Here is a 15,208-nt window from a genome sequence, read left to right on the forward strand (position 1 = left end):
CTTAAAGCGACGCTGGGAGATAGGTAAGGACAGTCGTGCGGAATTGACAGATGTAAGAACTGAGGTGCAGGGAGCTCAAGGCCAGAATCATACAAATAGCAAGGCGCTGAGCCGATAGCGGTGTCCCGGTGTTCCAGCTCCAAACGGAGGGTCCCTTTTACCACACCGAGATGTGTCCGGCATTGCCTCAAACCACGGCTCTGCCGAAAACCACCCTCCTTCTTCGATCCCACCACTTCCCTCAATTTGTTGACGGATGAATGAGTTTCCCCAGGCTCTTCGTAATCGGCGCTGTTGGGGAGGGGTTGGCGGGAGAAGGTGGGCGATAAATCCCACCCAGCTGCGGGCTGGGCCCAGCCTCAGACCCACTGTGAGAGAGTCCCTGTCACCCAATTTCCTCTGCTTCTATGTATCTTTGATGTTAAAACCACTTAATGACCCTAATCTAGGTGTTTTCAGGAAGATTCACTCTGGGCATTTCTCAAAGGGAGAGCAAGGCAGAGCTGGCCTGCACTGAGAGGCACTGTTAGGTTCCTGTCGCTCTGGGCATGTTTTCTAAGTTACCCCAGGATAATATCAGATCAACATTCATATAGATGAGGAGCAAAATAGTTGCACGACACGCCCACAGCCATCACGTGGCCCGGAAGTGCTCGGGCTCAAAAGCCGTCCTGCATTTCCCATCGCAGTGTGGGTGGGAGGGATGAGATGGGGCCGCTTCTTTTTCCCTCCCCCAAAAGGGGTTTATCTCTGCTCCAGGTCACCTCCTGGGCCAGGGGTTTATCTCTGCTCCAGGTCACTTCCTGGGCCAGGGGTTTATCTCTGCTCCAGGTCACCTCCTGGGCCAGGGGTTTATCTCTGCTCCAGGTCACCTCCTGGACCTTCCGAATTTCCCTTCGATGAATTATGTGGAACAAAAGATGCTCAAATGGGAGCAGATTCCATTTTCTCTGATACCGTCATTCCACAAAAGCATCGCTGAGGGCAGGATTGCCCAGGAATACACCTGTGGGCAAAACTCCATCCTTCCACAAGGCCCACATGAACAGGCATGTTAGACCGACATAGCCCATCTCAACATGAACACACTTAATGACTTTAGTCACAACGGTTTCCTGTTGGAACTTTATGTGCACTACATACACTGTTCCCACTTACAGACCTTCTGATATGGAAAAATTTACTTTGAAACAGGAAAATAAAGAGGTGATTAATCACCTGGCAAATGGACTCATCTGAAATCTCCTTGTCAACACATCATCCCCAAATAAAATTAGAATAGAGTTTTTCTTCCTACTCGGTAGTCTCGGCGTATGTATCAGACGGACTTGGGAACGTGGCTTGAGAGACGCGGCTATTTCCTGCTTCCTGACTGCAAATCTAGCACCAATTTCAGTCCGTCTAGCCAGTTAAGTGAGAGAGGAGAAGGCTAATATGTCTGAAATGTAGCGGTACACTCCCCTCGGTGTTCCGCAGGAAGCAAGGGAGATGGGGAGGGAGTACCAAAGAGCTTGGGCTGAGCTAGTGTGAGCCGGCCAAGTGCGCCGATGCCCTCTTCGCCATTGGCATCCGGCCCCACTCCAGCCTCACACCATCCCAAGAACAACCTTATTGCACAGGTCTCAGAAGGTTTTCCCTACACCTACTCTGTCTCCTGCTTCTTCTCTGACGGGAAACAATGATCTGCCACACCTAGTCTTTCCCACTCTGCCTCCAGGTTTATCACAGTTTACCTGGCCTAGGTCCCCTGCCCATTGGTCCTTAAAGGAGACAGACCTGTAAACCTCCTCTAAGGTGGCCTAGCATAGCATGCTAACATTCAGGACTTTTCTTCTTGAGCATTGCTGGCTCATAACACAAGCCTCTTGAAGACAGGAATATTTAGAACAAAAGAATATAATCGCTAACGGTAAAATTTCAAGAGTGGAGGGGGAACAACAGAGAAATCTCACGCAGCCTTGATATCATGTCACACGGACAGGCCATGAGCTACTGCTGAAAATCTGTTTTTCAAAACTTGAAAGAGTCGATTTCCAGATGTCTGCTTTGGGGAGCCAAACTGCTGTTGATTTGTTCCCAGTTCACTATGGAATAAAGTCTGAACTCCTCACCCGAGCACTTCAGGCCTTCCATGGGCTGGCTCCGATAAAGCCTTCTCTCCTTCTGCCCCTACTAGGAACTCCACGGGGCACTGGCTTGCTTCTGCTCTGTGCCCCAGGCCTACTCTGGGCTTTCCAATCTGTGCCCCTGCACACAGGCCCAGCCCCAGGGCCCTCTCATTCACTGAAGTCACTGTGCTGCACAATTACGGGGGTACCACTCCTATCCTAGGCCATGGGCATGCAGTGCATGGCATGGTGATCCAAGTCTGCCCACCCCCACAGCCCCTCTGCTTTGGGAGCACCCCCCCACACACACACACACACACTGCACACTCCCTGTCCCCAATTTTCTTAGTGCTTCTCATCTTCAGCTGATGTCAGGACTTTGACACTCACTGTCTCTTGTTTTCTTGATCTGGGTGGGAGTAAGTTCCAATTAGAGTAGAAGTGCCCTGGGGTTAGTGACTGGTCCTGATTCTGTAAAAACTGCCCTACCCCTTGGCTACAGGGCTGAGAATTTGGCATTGGCCTTCAAAGTGTGGTTCTGGGACCAGCAGCCACACAGCACCTGGCCATCTGTTAGAAATCCAAAGTCTTGCCCCCTCCCCAGACCTCTTGATCAGACAGTAGAGTGGACCCAGCACCCTTTTTAGCAAGCAGAGGAAATCTAAGAACCCTCAAGGTACAGCATCCTTGATGTACCTTGCTGAGTTTGCTGAATTGATTAGCAGGGTTTTCCAACTAGGCAAGGAGCTGCCCCAACTGAGGCTGCCCATTTCATTGATCTCTCGTGGGGACCCAATTCCCATGTTTGTTCTAGAGAATCACAAAGTGCACTCAGAAAGCCTCCCCAGCAGCCCAAAGCATTATCATGTCAAGGCTGAACACAAATCACTGAGCAGCCACACTGCCTTCAACTCTCCTCCAAAAGGCGCTCTTGTTCAACAGCCTTTCCCCTGGTCCTGCTAACTAGGTGGAGAAATTATTTGGCAACCGATTAGCGGTTAACAACACCCCTGTCTCCCTTCCAAGTGACCTGCCCCAGCCACAGTAGGTGCTTTTCCAATGCAGAGCTGGGCATCTCTCAGGCCCTCCTCCAAGTCCCTCGCACCTTTCACAGCCTGCCCAGGCCAAAGCTGCTACATCCCAGCTCCTGCGGGAGGAACTAGAGTGGGAAAGGGAAGCCAGACAAGAAATAAAGAGCCAGGTGCCCAGCCCCACCCCAGTCTCACAGAATTGGTATCTCTAGGAGGGACATGGGAGTCCTGATGTTGAATAAGTCTTCCAGGTCATTCTTATCATCAGGCAGTCAAAAAGCAATCAATGAGCCCACTCTCCTTTATCTGACAGCTGGGGAAACTGAGGGAGCCCTAGACAATGACTTGGCTTTCTCTGACCATCCCAGACCACTGAGCAATCTCTCCACCCTTTCAGACCCCACAGCACTCACAGCCTAGATCCCACGCACAGTTCCTAACACACATCACCCTACGAAACACTTCTAAACACTCCTCCTATTCAACTCTGTTCCACCCCCATTGAACCGCAAAGGTCTAGAGGCAGAACCAGGCATTAGTCGTGAGTCCCCCTACAGTGGTACTGTGCTCAGTGCTGGGCACAGGGGAGGCTCAATCACTGTTTGAGGAATAAACAACACCCGCTCCCTGCCCCCAAGCAACTGTACTTTTCCTTAGCACATACGCTGAGATTAACCTACCAGATCACCAGACTGTCACTGAAACACACTGCAAGATCTGTCTCAAAGTGGTGGGGGAACATACACATTCTGAGAGAAAGAAATAGCCACCTGCAGAACAGGTAGAGACGGCCAGGGAGGAGGCCAGAGCAATGTGGGGTAGAGGCTGGGTGGAGGGTGGGGAATGTCAGAAGAATAAACTTTACCTTCTTGTTAATTATGCTCAGACCAACCTCTGGAGAAACACAACTGGGAAATGGGACACAGATCACACACACTTTTTCACCTCTGTCTCTCAAGAGCCCTGATGCTGACACATAGAAAAGGTGACAATGAAACAGAGACAAAGAAAATCTCCAAGGAGGAAACAAGCTTGCTCAGTCTCTGGGTGACAGGGTCCAGGGAATCCTCACAGGGTGCCCCAGGCAGAGAGGGGCACGGACTGGCCTTCTCCAATGATGCTGAGGGTACCTGCTGAGATGCTCATGGAGCTCCAGAAAGGTCTCATTGACATTCAAATTTTGTCCCACCCACCTCTCATATCAATTAGATCGGCTATTAGTAACAAACAACTCAGAAATCTCAGTGGCCTAAGGCAACAAAAGTATATTTCATGCTCATGGTACATATCTGCTGATACTCCAACCTTTTCGTTTTCATGTTTGCCTTATACCGATGACACATAGTTGACATTTTTGTCAGACAGCACAACTCTTGTAGGCATTGAACTAATTCCTATGCCAGTCAGGATAGGCTAGATTAGGCTGCAGTAATAACAACCAAGCGTTGTGGACTGTTCTTGATGGTGTAATTCAGGGTTTCAGGCCTATGCAGTAGCCACTATCTCCAATGCCACCAACTGTCCTGCCAGTCCTGGAGATTCTCACACTGGTGATTAGATGCTCCAGCTGGAAGTAAAACCCAGCATGCCATTCACGACCTACTGGCCAGAACTCGTCTTGTGGTCCCACCTCACAACAAGGGGTAAAGGAAGGCCAGCCTTGCCAGGGCCAGCTGACAGAGAGCTGATGAGCAGACTTGAAGAATGAATGCAACTGTGAGAGGAAGGGTTGGAAGAGATGAACCTGGAGGTGCAGCAGGAGTCAGAGCACAAAGGGCTTTGTATTGAACTTGACCCTGAAGGGCAGAGGGAGCCAGGGGAGGGAGGTCAGGACTCATAGCCCAGGTGAGAGATGAAGGACCAAACCAAGGTAGTGGTGCTGGACACTGAGAAGAACCTATATATTTGAGCAATATTTAAGAAGCGGGGCCCCCTAGGTGATCAGGTGATCAGCCAAAGGTGGAGGTGAGGGTGAGAAGGGAAGAGAAGATGTAAAAGAGTCCAAGGAAGGACAGTGTGTCATAAAGGAAGTGGTCCGCAAGGCACACACTGCAGAGACCCAGGTAGAAAAGGATAGAGCAGCTAGAGGCCATGATCACTGGGGGCCTCTGTCAGGGTAAAGGTAGAAGAGGGTGAGTTATATGTCCCAGAATCCTGATCGTAAGGCAAAGGGGGGAGGGTGGACGATAGAGGGGGCCCAAAGGTCACAGGTGTGTTTTATTTTTACTGTGGGAGAGAGGAGCATGTGTCTGTCTTGAGGGGAAGGAGCCAGTGGCAGGCAAAGGAATTTGAAGGTGGGGGTGGGGGAAGAAGACCAGTCAGTGGTGCCAGGAGTGGATGAGGTCTGGAATGCACATGGTGGGATGAACCTGGGCAAAAGCCCAGGAATTTGGGACATCTGGTCTCCCTGTGTGAGGCACGACTCCTAAGGAATGGTGTCCAGAGAGTCGCAGTTGACAGAATATGGAGTGCACAGCTTTTATGCAATATTTTCTTTTGTATAAAAGTCTTGGTTTCGTGAAGTGTTTTAGCTTACTTCTGTGAGACAGGTGCAAATACTCCCATGTGACAAATGGAAGCTGAGCTCAGAGAGGGTGAGTTGTTTCCCCAGACTCACAGAGCAAGTGAGTGACAGAGCTAGCCTTGGGATCCAGGCTTCCAGGCTCCACGACTGTTGCTGCTGCTGCTGCTGCCCCCGCCGCCTCTCAGGCTCAACTCTCAGATCCCAGAGCACACTCACGCTAACAACGCACAGTCTTCTGCTAAACATAAAAATCCAAAGTACTCCTTTAGTGTCATTTAACTTTGCAAAATACACTCAGTATCAGGCCTAAATCATAGCATAGCATCTGCTAAACATGCTTTACATTTTTTTTTCTAGGTCCATATGCTGCCCTTGAGATTCTGACAGATTTCACTCTTCCCTTCTCTCTATTCATGCCCCGTGCTGTGCCATGGAAAGTTAGTCTCAGCCCAGGGGCACACTGGAACCCTGTGAGACGCCTTTAAAGAAATAACAAGCCCGGGCTGCACGCAGGACCATAGGATCAGAACCTCTGGGGGTAGGGGCATCGGAGGCGTCCAGAGAGGCTGTACAAGGAGGTCTCAGGACCCTGATGTGGAAGAAAATACACCCCCAGGAGGGCTCATGGCACAAGCAGAGAGAGGGAAGACAGAAGCCACACAGGCAGATGCCGTAAGTGTGGTCAAACGCGCAAGCCCATCACCAGTGCAACAGGAGAAAACCAGAGGGGGAGTTACTTCTCGTCATGCAATTCCAGTGCCCCGGCCACGAAGTGCCTGCCCCCAGTGGGCGCGTTCCCATCTCACCTTCCCAATGCTCCGTCACAGCCGAGCTGGGTTTGCATCTTTCTCCCCTTGATACAGATGCGGTATCGAAGATGTGAAACATCTACCCCAAGGTCATCTTTATGGAGGAATAAAGACAGCTCAACTGGAGGGCACGAATCCCAACACAGAGAGGAACCCCTGGACAGAATGCTGACTCTGGTCCTGCTCCCTGGCCCAGGCCTTCCCACATGTGAGCTTCTCTCATTTTCCAAGGCGGGACCCTGTCCAGCGAGCTCGCCTCCGCCCGTGGTCACAGGGTGCTCCTCGACTCATACCTGGGTCCCCCCAGCAATCATACACCCACAATTTCACACCCCGTAGAAGAAGCCTTGTCACTTGTATCACCATGTTGCCTTGACACTCTCTACCTAAAGCAAGAAGCAAGGGTAAGTTCTAGGTCAACTCTCCTCCCGCCCCCAAACCAGCCTCATGGCGCGAAGAGAAGGAGAGAAAACTTCCTGTCTCCTGCTCTAGACCAGCGCCCCGCTCTGGCCTCTCATGAGACGTGGAGCTCCGCGACCCACAGGTAGTGACCATGACACTGCTGTGTCGCCCAGCACAGCACCTAGAAGGCTGCGGCGCCCACCCAGAGGGCCGACTGCCTGGTTCGGAAGCAGTGACGTGCACACACAAAACAGGAAAACCAAGAGGTAAACCGGTTGAAACTAACTGTAGGTGCATTCCAGCTCTTGGACAAGTTATTTCATCTCTCTTTACCTCAATCTCCTTGTCAAAGTAATGGGGACGCTAACACTAATGCTAGAGGGGAGTGTGAGGTTGAGGGAATTAGTCCGTGCAAAGTGCTCAGAACATGCCTGAAAGGTATTTAGGCTCTGAAACACTGGTTGTTATTGCTGTAGTGTTTTTTTGTGTTTTCTTGATGCCTAGAGCAATCAGGAGAGAATTTCTACTGGAGGCTGGGCTTTGAAGTATTAACACAATTGAGAAGGGACTTTACCATTCGAGAGGAAGACAGAACATGAGGATCCCCAGAGTCGGAATTTGGACTTTGATTTACTGTCAGGGAGCCACAAAGTGTGAGGCCCACCCAAACACGCCCCCACCCCCCACCCCCACCCCCAGAACTCATGCCGCTGCTGCTGTAAGATGGACCTCGTTATTAAAGAAAATACCCCACAGGAACCAAACCAAACAACTCCAGGCAACAGGAGTTCAGGGGACCTTTGGCTCCATCTCCAAGGCAATTGAAAAGAGCTCAAAACAGATTAAAATATGAGATGAATTTCGAAGCCCAGGAATGAGAGAAAATGAATCCTGTGACTGAGCAGCCAATATGATTATTTCATTATTTGGTTAGAAATTTAAAATGTGCAGGAAATGTCAGATGCTTTCTCGAGATGGAGGGAGGTTGGGATAGCACGGCCATCGGGGCGTTTTTTTTTTTTAATATTAAAAAATAGTTTCACTCCTGACTTGGTTTTCATCAGGGAAAAAAGAAGACCTTGATAGGGCACCCTACCCTTCTGCCAGTCTGTGTGAGGTCTTTTTAAGGCACGCATTCTACCCTCAATTACCCGTACCCCCTCAAAGCACATTTGCTCTCCTCCCTCACCTACCCACCCACAATAAAACTAAATCCCAGGTGAAGGGTGCCCTCACCACCCCACCCTTCAAGCTCAGCCCCAAACCAAACCCCATATAAACCCCAGCCACCGATGGCTGCTCCCTGGAGCCCCTCTCCATCTTTCCTGCCCAGATTCACTCTTATCTTCCCTGGGCAATTACCACTCTTAGGTCTGTTCACTGTCCATGCCACCCTGGGCCACCATGGTCCCATCTCCATGACCATCATTCACTTTTTTGCTCAGTTACTACCCAAACGTTCTTAGGTATCAACTTGCAGACTGAGCTGAGTGCTGGGGACACAAAGGTGTGCAGGGCCAAGTCCTCGCCTGCAGAGAGCTGACAGTCTAATAAAGAAGACGGGGTGTGCAGTGAGCATTGGAGAGGCACAAGCTGAAGAAGCCAAAGAGAAGGGCCATTAATCCTGACAGGAGGGAGAGACCAGGCAAATCTTCCTAAAGGAAGCAGCATCTGGGCCTGACCTTTAGGAGCGAGTGGCCTTTGATTATGCAGGGAAGAGTGAGGGAATTCCAGATGGGGCACAGAATTAAGCAAAGGCTCATGGCCAGGAAATGTGGCCCAAACCCAAGGGACAGTGAAGAGACAATTTGATTGGCATAAAGAGGCCACATTAGAGGTGAAAGAAATTGCTCATGAGGAAGGTTGAGGTCAGACAAATAAGGGCCTTTGTATTTTAATATTTTAAATAAGTAATTAAGTGGTTCACATTCAGAAGGTACAAAGGATAAACAGTAAAAAGTCACCTTCACATCCCTCCCCCCTCCAGCTATCCTATTTCCTATCCCAAAGGCAACCAATGTCGGCTATTTCTTTTATGCATCCTTACAGAGGTATTTTATACATGTGCAAGTAAATATATACCTCTCTTACCTTGCGTGTACAAATGCTAATATACTATGTACATCATTCTACATTTCATAACATATAGTAAACCAGCAATTCTCAACATGGAGCATGCACCAGAACTGGGCCATCTTGCTAAAACATAGCCAGCTGGGGCTCACTCCACTCTGTGATTCATTAGATCTGGGGTGAATTTCCAACAAGTTCCCAGATGATACCGATGCTACTGGTCCAGGAACCATACTTTGAGAACCACTGGTATAGATCATGCAACATGAATTTATAAAGAGCTGCCTCATTCATTTTCATGGCTGTGTAGTATTCCATCATTTGGATATATGGCCATATATAACCAGTCCCCTCCATTTAGGTTGTTTCCAATCTTTTGCTAAATAGTTATGCAGTACTTACACTTGTGCGTTCATTGTTTCACTCATGTGGGAATAGAGCTCTGGAATGAAACCTAGGTCAAAGGCTTTGTGTACTGGCAATTTTGATAGATACCGAGGCAGCTCTTGAAGGGAGCTTTTAATGCCAAGATAAAGAATTTTGAATTTTGACTAATGCAGACTTTTTAGCAGAAGACTGGTGAGGTCAGAGACGTACTTTAAGAAAAATCAATCTGGCTCCCTGGTGAAGCATCAACTAGAGTGGAGAGAGCCCACTGTGGCAAACAGACGCTAAGTGTGCCCCATACGCTCTGCCTCCTGGTGATCATGCCTTTGAGCAAATCCCTCCCTTTGAGTGTAGGTGGGACCTGTCGCTGACTTCTAACCAGTACAACATGGCAAAGGTGATAGGATGTCACTCCTGGGATCACATTACATTATATAAGACTCCATCTTGCTGGCAGACTGGCAGTTGATGCTCTCTCTCCCTTTATGGACTTGAAAAAGCAAGCTACCATTAACCCCATTGAATGCTGCCAACAACCACATGAAAAGGAAAATGGGTCCTTCCCCAACAGGACCTCCAGATGAGACCCCAGCCCTGGTTGACACCTTGACTTCAGCCTCTGAGCGACCTTGAAGGTCAGGCCCTAGCTAAGCTGTGCCAGAACTCCCAGCCCATAGAAATGATAATTCTGTGAGATAACAAATGTGTGTTGTTTTAAGCAACTAAGTTTATAAGGATTTGTTTGTTAGCAGGAGATAACTAAAACAAACTTTTAGGAGGGCACTCAAAAACCAGGCCATAACAGTGAAAGCCTGAAGTGAACAGGTCTCAGAGGCACAAGAGTGACTAGGGATGAAAGGTGAAGCGGGAGATATTTCAGAAAATAGCAGGAACTGTGAGTTCATGAGAGGAACAGACAGAGGGACCACCTACCATCAAGGGGCAAGATGGCTGGACAACATCTCTGAAACAGGATCAGCCTATTCTCATGAGAACAAACCACAGAGTAGTCCAAGGTGGGAGAAGCAGACGACTTGCTCCTTATCTCTCTCTGTAGGTATTCCTGCCCTTGCCAAGGGCTTTGAGATGACCTCAGCACAGCCTTCACAGGTCACCAGCTGCCATCTGCAATTTGCTGACAAGGCAGGTAAGCGCCTGTGCAAAGACCCACAGCAAATCAACATGCCACTTCAAACTGCTCAGGACAAAATAAACTATTCAACTAATTGTGCTGAGAAAATTGAGGAATCATCTGGGGGAAAAAATGGGTGACATGTGTCAAGGACCTAAATAAAATGAAACTGTGAAAAGAGCTAGAAGAAAAATGTGGGAGAATGTTTGTAATAACCTTGAAAACTAGAAAGGACTTTTAAAGCATAACTCAAATCCAAATGTAATTTTTTTTTATAAAAGGCTACATCTGAGTTTAAAATTTTTTATATATCTAAAACCAGAAAATAAAGTCAAACAATAAATGAAACATAGGAAAAAATATTTGCAACACATATGGCAAGCAAAGGGCTAATTTCCTTACTACATAAATAATGTGCATGTGCAAACATGTGCAAGTCCATAAGAAATGCCAACAACCCAATAAAGAAATGTACAATAAAGAAGAAATTAAATTGTCAGACCACAAAGCAGGAAACAGAAATGCATTTTAAACATTTGAAATGATGCTCAGCCTCACACAATGCAGGAAATGCAAATTAAAATGACAATGAGATCCAGTTTTCATTTATCAGCTTGGCAAATATGTTTTAATACACACGGTGCTTCTGAACCAGTATCCACTCTCGTCCATGGCTGGTGGAAGTTTAAATTGGTGCTACTCCCATGTATGGAAAAAGAACACACACACAAACATACACAAACATGGTCATGCACACGTGAACGTGATCGCTTTCTCTCCCTTCCCCCAATTCACCTACATGAGCACTGGTAACAGTGCCTGCCTCTGGTCAAGGAACCATGTGATGGCTGCCGGGGTACACAAGTAGAAAGATGACTTTCACTGTATCCCTTTTGTACTGTTTAGAAATTTCCCAAGTACGTGGACTTCATTCTCAATGATTCTCTAAAGTAGTAAAGAAAAGGAAAGAACTGCTTCTGAGAAGATAGAATAAATGTACTTTTCCCTATGCTTTCCCCTAAGTACAACTAAAAACCCTGAACATTATACATAAAACAAATTAAGAAGAACCTGAAGGTAAAGAGAAGCAATTGGCTATGGATCTTGAGACCTGAGGAATAACAGGGTGATGAGATTCCTAGGTTTTCTTTTGGCCTTATATATTCCAGATTTGGTGCTGAAGAAGCTGACAATCTGAAAATATCAATGGGCATAGAGGGGGAAAAAAAAAAGCCCCAACAAAAGACTAGGAAAGGAGCAGCCCAAAAAGACAAAACTACTAGACAATAACTGCTCAAATGCTGCCAAATGCCACAGAAAAAAACTGCGGCCCCACCCTAATCCATGCCAGCAAGGATCAAGTGTGGAGCCTTGACTCGCACTCCCACCCTCCCACCTAGCCATCTTGAAGCACTCTTACCCCTCCCCGCTGAAGTGTGTCAGAGGAGGCTAATGGAAAGTCATGATTTTTATCATGGCTCAGTAGTAAAGAAACCACACTCAACCTGCAGGCTGTCAATGGAACTCACATGGGGAGCGGTAACTGGGCATTCCAAGCCCTCCCAGCCAGAAAGGTATTTGTGGAGGCCAAATGGGAAACCTGAACCTCAACCTCCACCTGGCAGTAACAAAGCAATGCCCCCAAAACTCCCTATTGAAACATATACATTAAATAAATAAATAAATAGATAGATAGATAGATAGATAGATAAATAGATAAATAAATAAATAAATAAAAGGCAGGGGGCCAGCTAAAGAAGAAAATGGAAGTAAAATCCAGTCTCAAAAAATATTACCCACAATTTCTGAGTTTCAATCAAAATTCATTTACCATATCAAGAACCAGAAAGATCTTAACTGAATGAAAAGACTATATATAATGGATGCCAACTCAAGATAACAGAAATATCAGAATTATCTGACATAGATATTAAAGCAGCCATCATAAAAATGTTTCGGTAAGCAACTTTGAATATGTTTGAAACCAATGGGGGGAAAAAAAAGTCTAACAAAGAAATATGAGATATTATGAAGAACAAAAGAAAACTTAGAATTGAAAAATACAATAACTGAAATACAAAATTTAATGGATGGACTCAACAGCAGAATGGAAGAGGCTGAGGAAAGAATTAGTGAACTGGAAGATAGAGCAATAACTATTACCCAAACTAAAAAAAATAGAGAGAAAATAGACTAACACACACACACACACATAAAGCCTCAGGGACCCATGACCATAACAAAATGTATAACATTCCTCTGACTGAAGTCCTAGAAGGAGAGGAGAAAGAGGAAAGATGAAAAAATTGCTCAATAGTTGAAAATCTCCCAAATTTGGAAAAAGACATAAACCTACAGATTCACAAAGCTGAAAGAACCTCAAAGAAAAAATAATTTCAAAGAAACACACATCAAGACACATCATAGTGAAACTTCTAAAAGCTAAAGACAAAGTCTTGAAAACAGCCAGAGATAAATGACACTACCTACCTATATGGGAAAAACAATTAGAATAATAGCAGATTTTTTATCGCAAACCATTGAGGCCAAAAAAACAGTATGACATTTTTCATGTGTGAAAAGAACTATCAACCCAGAATTCTATATCCAGTGAAAATATTCTTTAGGAATGAAGTTTAGAAAATCAAGACATTCTGAAATTAAGAAAAATGAAGAAAATTTGTTGCCATCAGACCCACACCAAACAGAATGGCTAAAGGAAGTTCTTTAAATCAAAAAGAAACAATACAAGAAGGAACCTTGGGATATTAGGAAAGCAGACACATGATAAGGAAAAGTATAGATAAACACAATTCACTTTATTTCTCCTCTTGAATGTCTAAATTATATTTGACAGTTGAAGAAAAATTGTAACACTGTCTGATGTGATTCTAAATGTGTGTAGAGGAAATATTTAAGACAATTATACTATGAACAGGAGGAGGGTAAAATGAGATAAAGGGAGGTAAAATTTTACTCGAATTAGTAAAATGATAACACCAGTAGACTGTGATAAGTTATATACACATAATGTAATACATAGAACACCATTAAAAAAACTACACAAAAAAATTTAAAATGAAAAAGACTATAGATAAGCCAAAGTAGAATTCTAAAAAATGTTTAAGTAGCCCACAAGAAGGCAGGCAAACACACAAAAAACAAACAAAACAAAAAACAAAAAACAAAAACAAAAAAAAACAGAAATGAAAGATAGGAAGAAAAAACAGAAAACATAAAAATGAAATCTCATACTTAAGCCCTAATATATCAACAATTACATTATAAGTAAATAATCTAAAAACACAATTCAAAATATGTTGCCCATAAGAATCTCACTTTCAGTATAATGATACAGTAAGATGAAAAAAAGATATATCATGCAAACATCAATCAAAAGAAAGCAGAAGTGATTACATCAATATGAGATAAAGTAGACTTCAGAGCAAAGAATTACCAGAGACGCAGAGAGATGTTATATTACAATAAAGGTCAATCCACCAAGTTACAGCAATATTAAATGTGCCTGCACCAAACAATAGAGATACAAATAATATGAAGCAAAAATTGACAGAACTAAAAATAAAAATAGATAAATCCACAATTATATCTGTTAACTTCAACACTCTTCTCTCAACAATTAATAAAACAACTAGACAATCAGCAAGGACATAGAAAACCTCAACATTATCAACAAACAGAATCTAATCAACATTTATAGAACACTCCATCCAACAGCACAATGTACATTCCTCTCAAGAGTCTACAGAACATATACCAAGATAGACTATGTCCTGGGCCATAAAACAAACCTTAATGAATTGAAAAGAATTGAAATTATACAGAATATATTCTCTGATCTCAATAGAATCAAACTAGAAACCAATAATGGCAAGATAATAAGAAAACTTTTAAACATTTGGAAATAAATCAACATACTTCTAAATAATCAATGAGTCGAAGAAGAATCCAGATATCCTTCAGTGGGTGAAAGGTTTAAAAAGATGGTTCGTCCACACCACGGAATACTATTCAGCAATAAAAAAGGACAAACTATTGTGTCAACCTGGATGAATCTTCAGAGAATTATGCCGAATGAAAAAATTCAGTCCCAAAAGGTTATATACATACTGTGTAATTCCATTTACATAACATTCTTAAAATGACAAAATTATAGAAGTGAATAGATGAGTAGGTGTCAGGGGTTGAGCAGGGAATGAGGGCAGGAGGGAATGGGGATGGGTGTAAAAGAACGGCAGGCGGGGTCCGCGTGGTGCTGGAAAGGTTCTGTGTCTTGACTGAATCGACGTCAACATCCCGGTGGTGATGTTGTACTATAATTTTGCAAGACACTGCCATTGGGGAAAAGTAGGCTAAGGGCACAAGGGATTCTTCTGTATTGTTATTTTTTAAAAACAACTGCATGAGAATCTTCAATTATTTCAAAATAAAAAGTTTAATTTAAAAAAAAAGGAGAGAATCTCTCCCAGATGTGTGATCAAGGTAATAGTGTGAACTGGCCTCCTAGACACACACACACACACACACACACACACACACACACCACCTATTAAGTGCCTTCATTTGCACTGATTTTTAAGTCTGATGTGACTTTTCTGCCTCCACTCTCATGTGAGGTCAGAGAAAAACATCTCTGAGACCTTCTCTTTGGCCTCCTGAGGCTCTTCCACAACTTGGCACAGGAGCGAGCACTGAATGTGTAAAAGAAATCCAGAACCCGT

At 45.0% G+C, this 15,208-nt stretch overlaps 1 protein-coding gene across 3 annotated transcripts in view; it reads right to left on the reverse strand.

Annotated features, from left to right (window-relative positions):
* The window catches only part of ZBTB7C (zinc finger and BTB domain containing 7C), a 315,346-nt gene that overhangs the window by 263,558 nt on the left and 36,580 nt on the right, over window positions 1-15,208 (reverse strand). The window contains exons 1-2 of one of the 3 annotated variants that reach the window (XM_016148446.2): window positions 6,470-7,468; window positions 5,757-5,901 (exon numbers count right to left, since the gene is read on the reverse strand). The exons of the other annotated variants lie outside the window; for them this stretch is intronic. The gene's annotated coding sequence lies outside the window, so the exon portion shown is untranslated. Of the gene's footprint in view, window positions 1-5,756; window positions 5,902-6,469; window positions 7,469-15,208 lie in introns of those variants that run through there. 3 annotated transcript variants of the gene reach the window in all.

This window comes from Rousettus aegyptiacus, unplaced genomic scaffold (assembly GCF_014176215.1).
Source record: "Rousettus aegyptiacus isolate mRouAeg1 unplaced genomic scaffold, mRouAeg1.p scaffold_m13_p_12, whole genome shotgun sequence".
Classification (NCBI taxonomy): domain Eukaryota; kingdom Metazoa; phylum Chordata; class Mammalia; order Chiroptera; family Pteropodidae; genus Rousettus; species Rousettus aegyptiacus.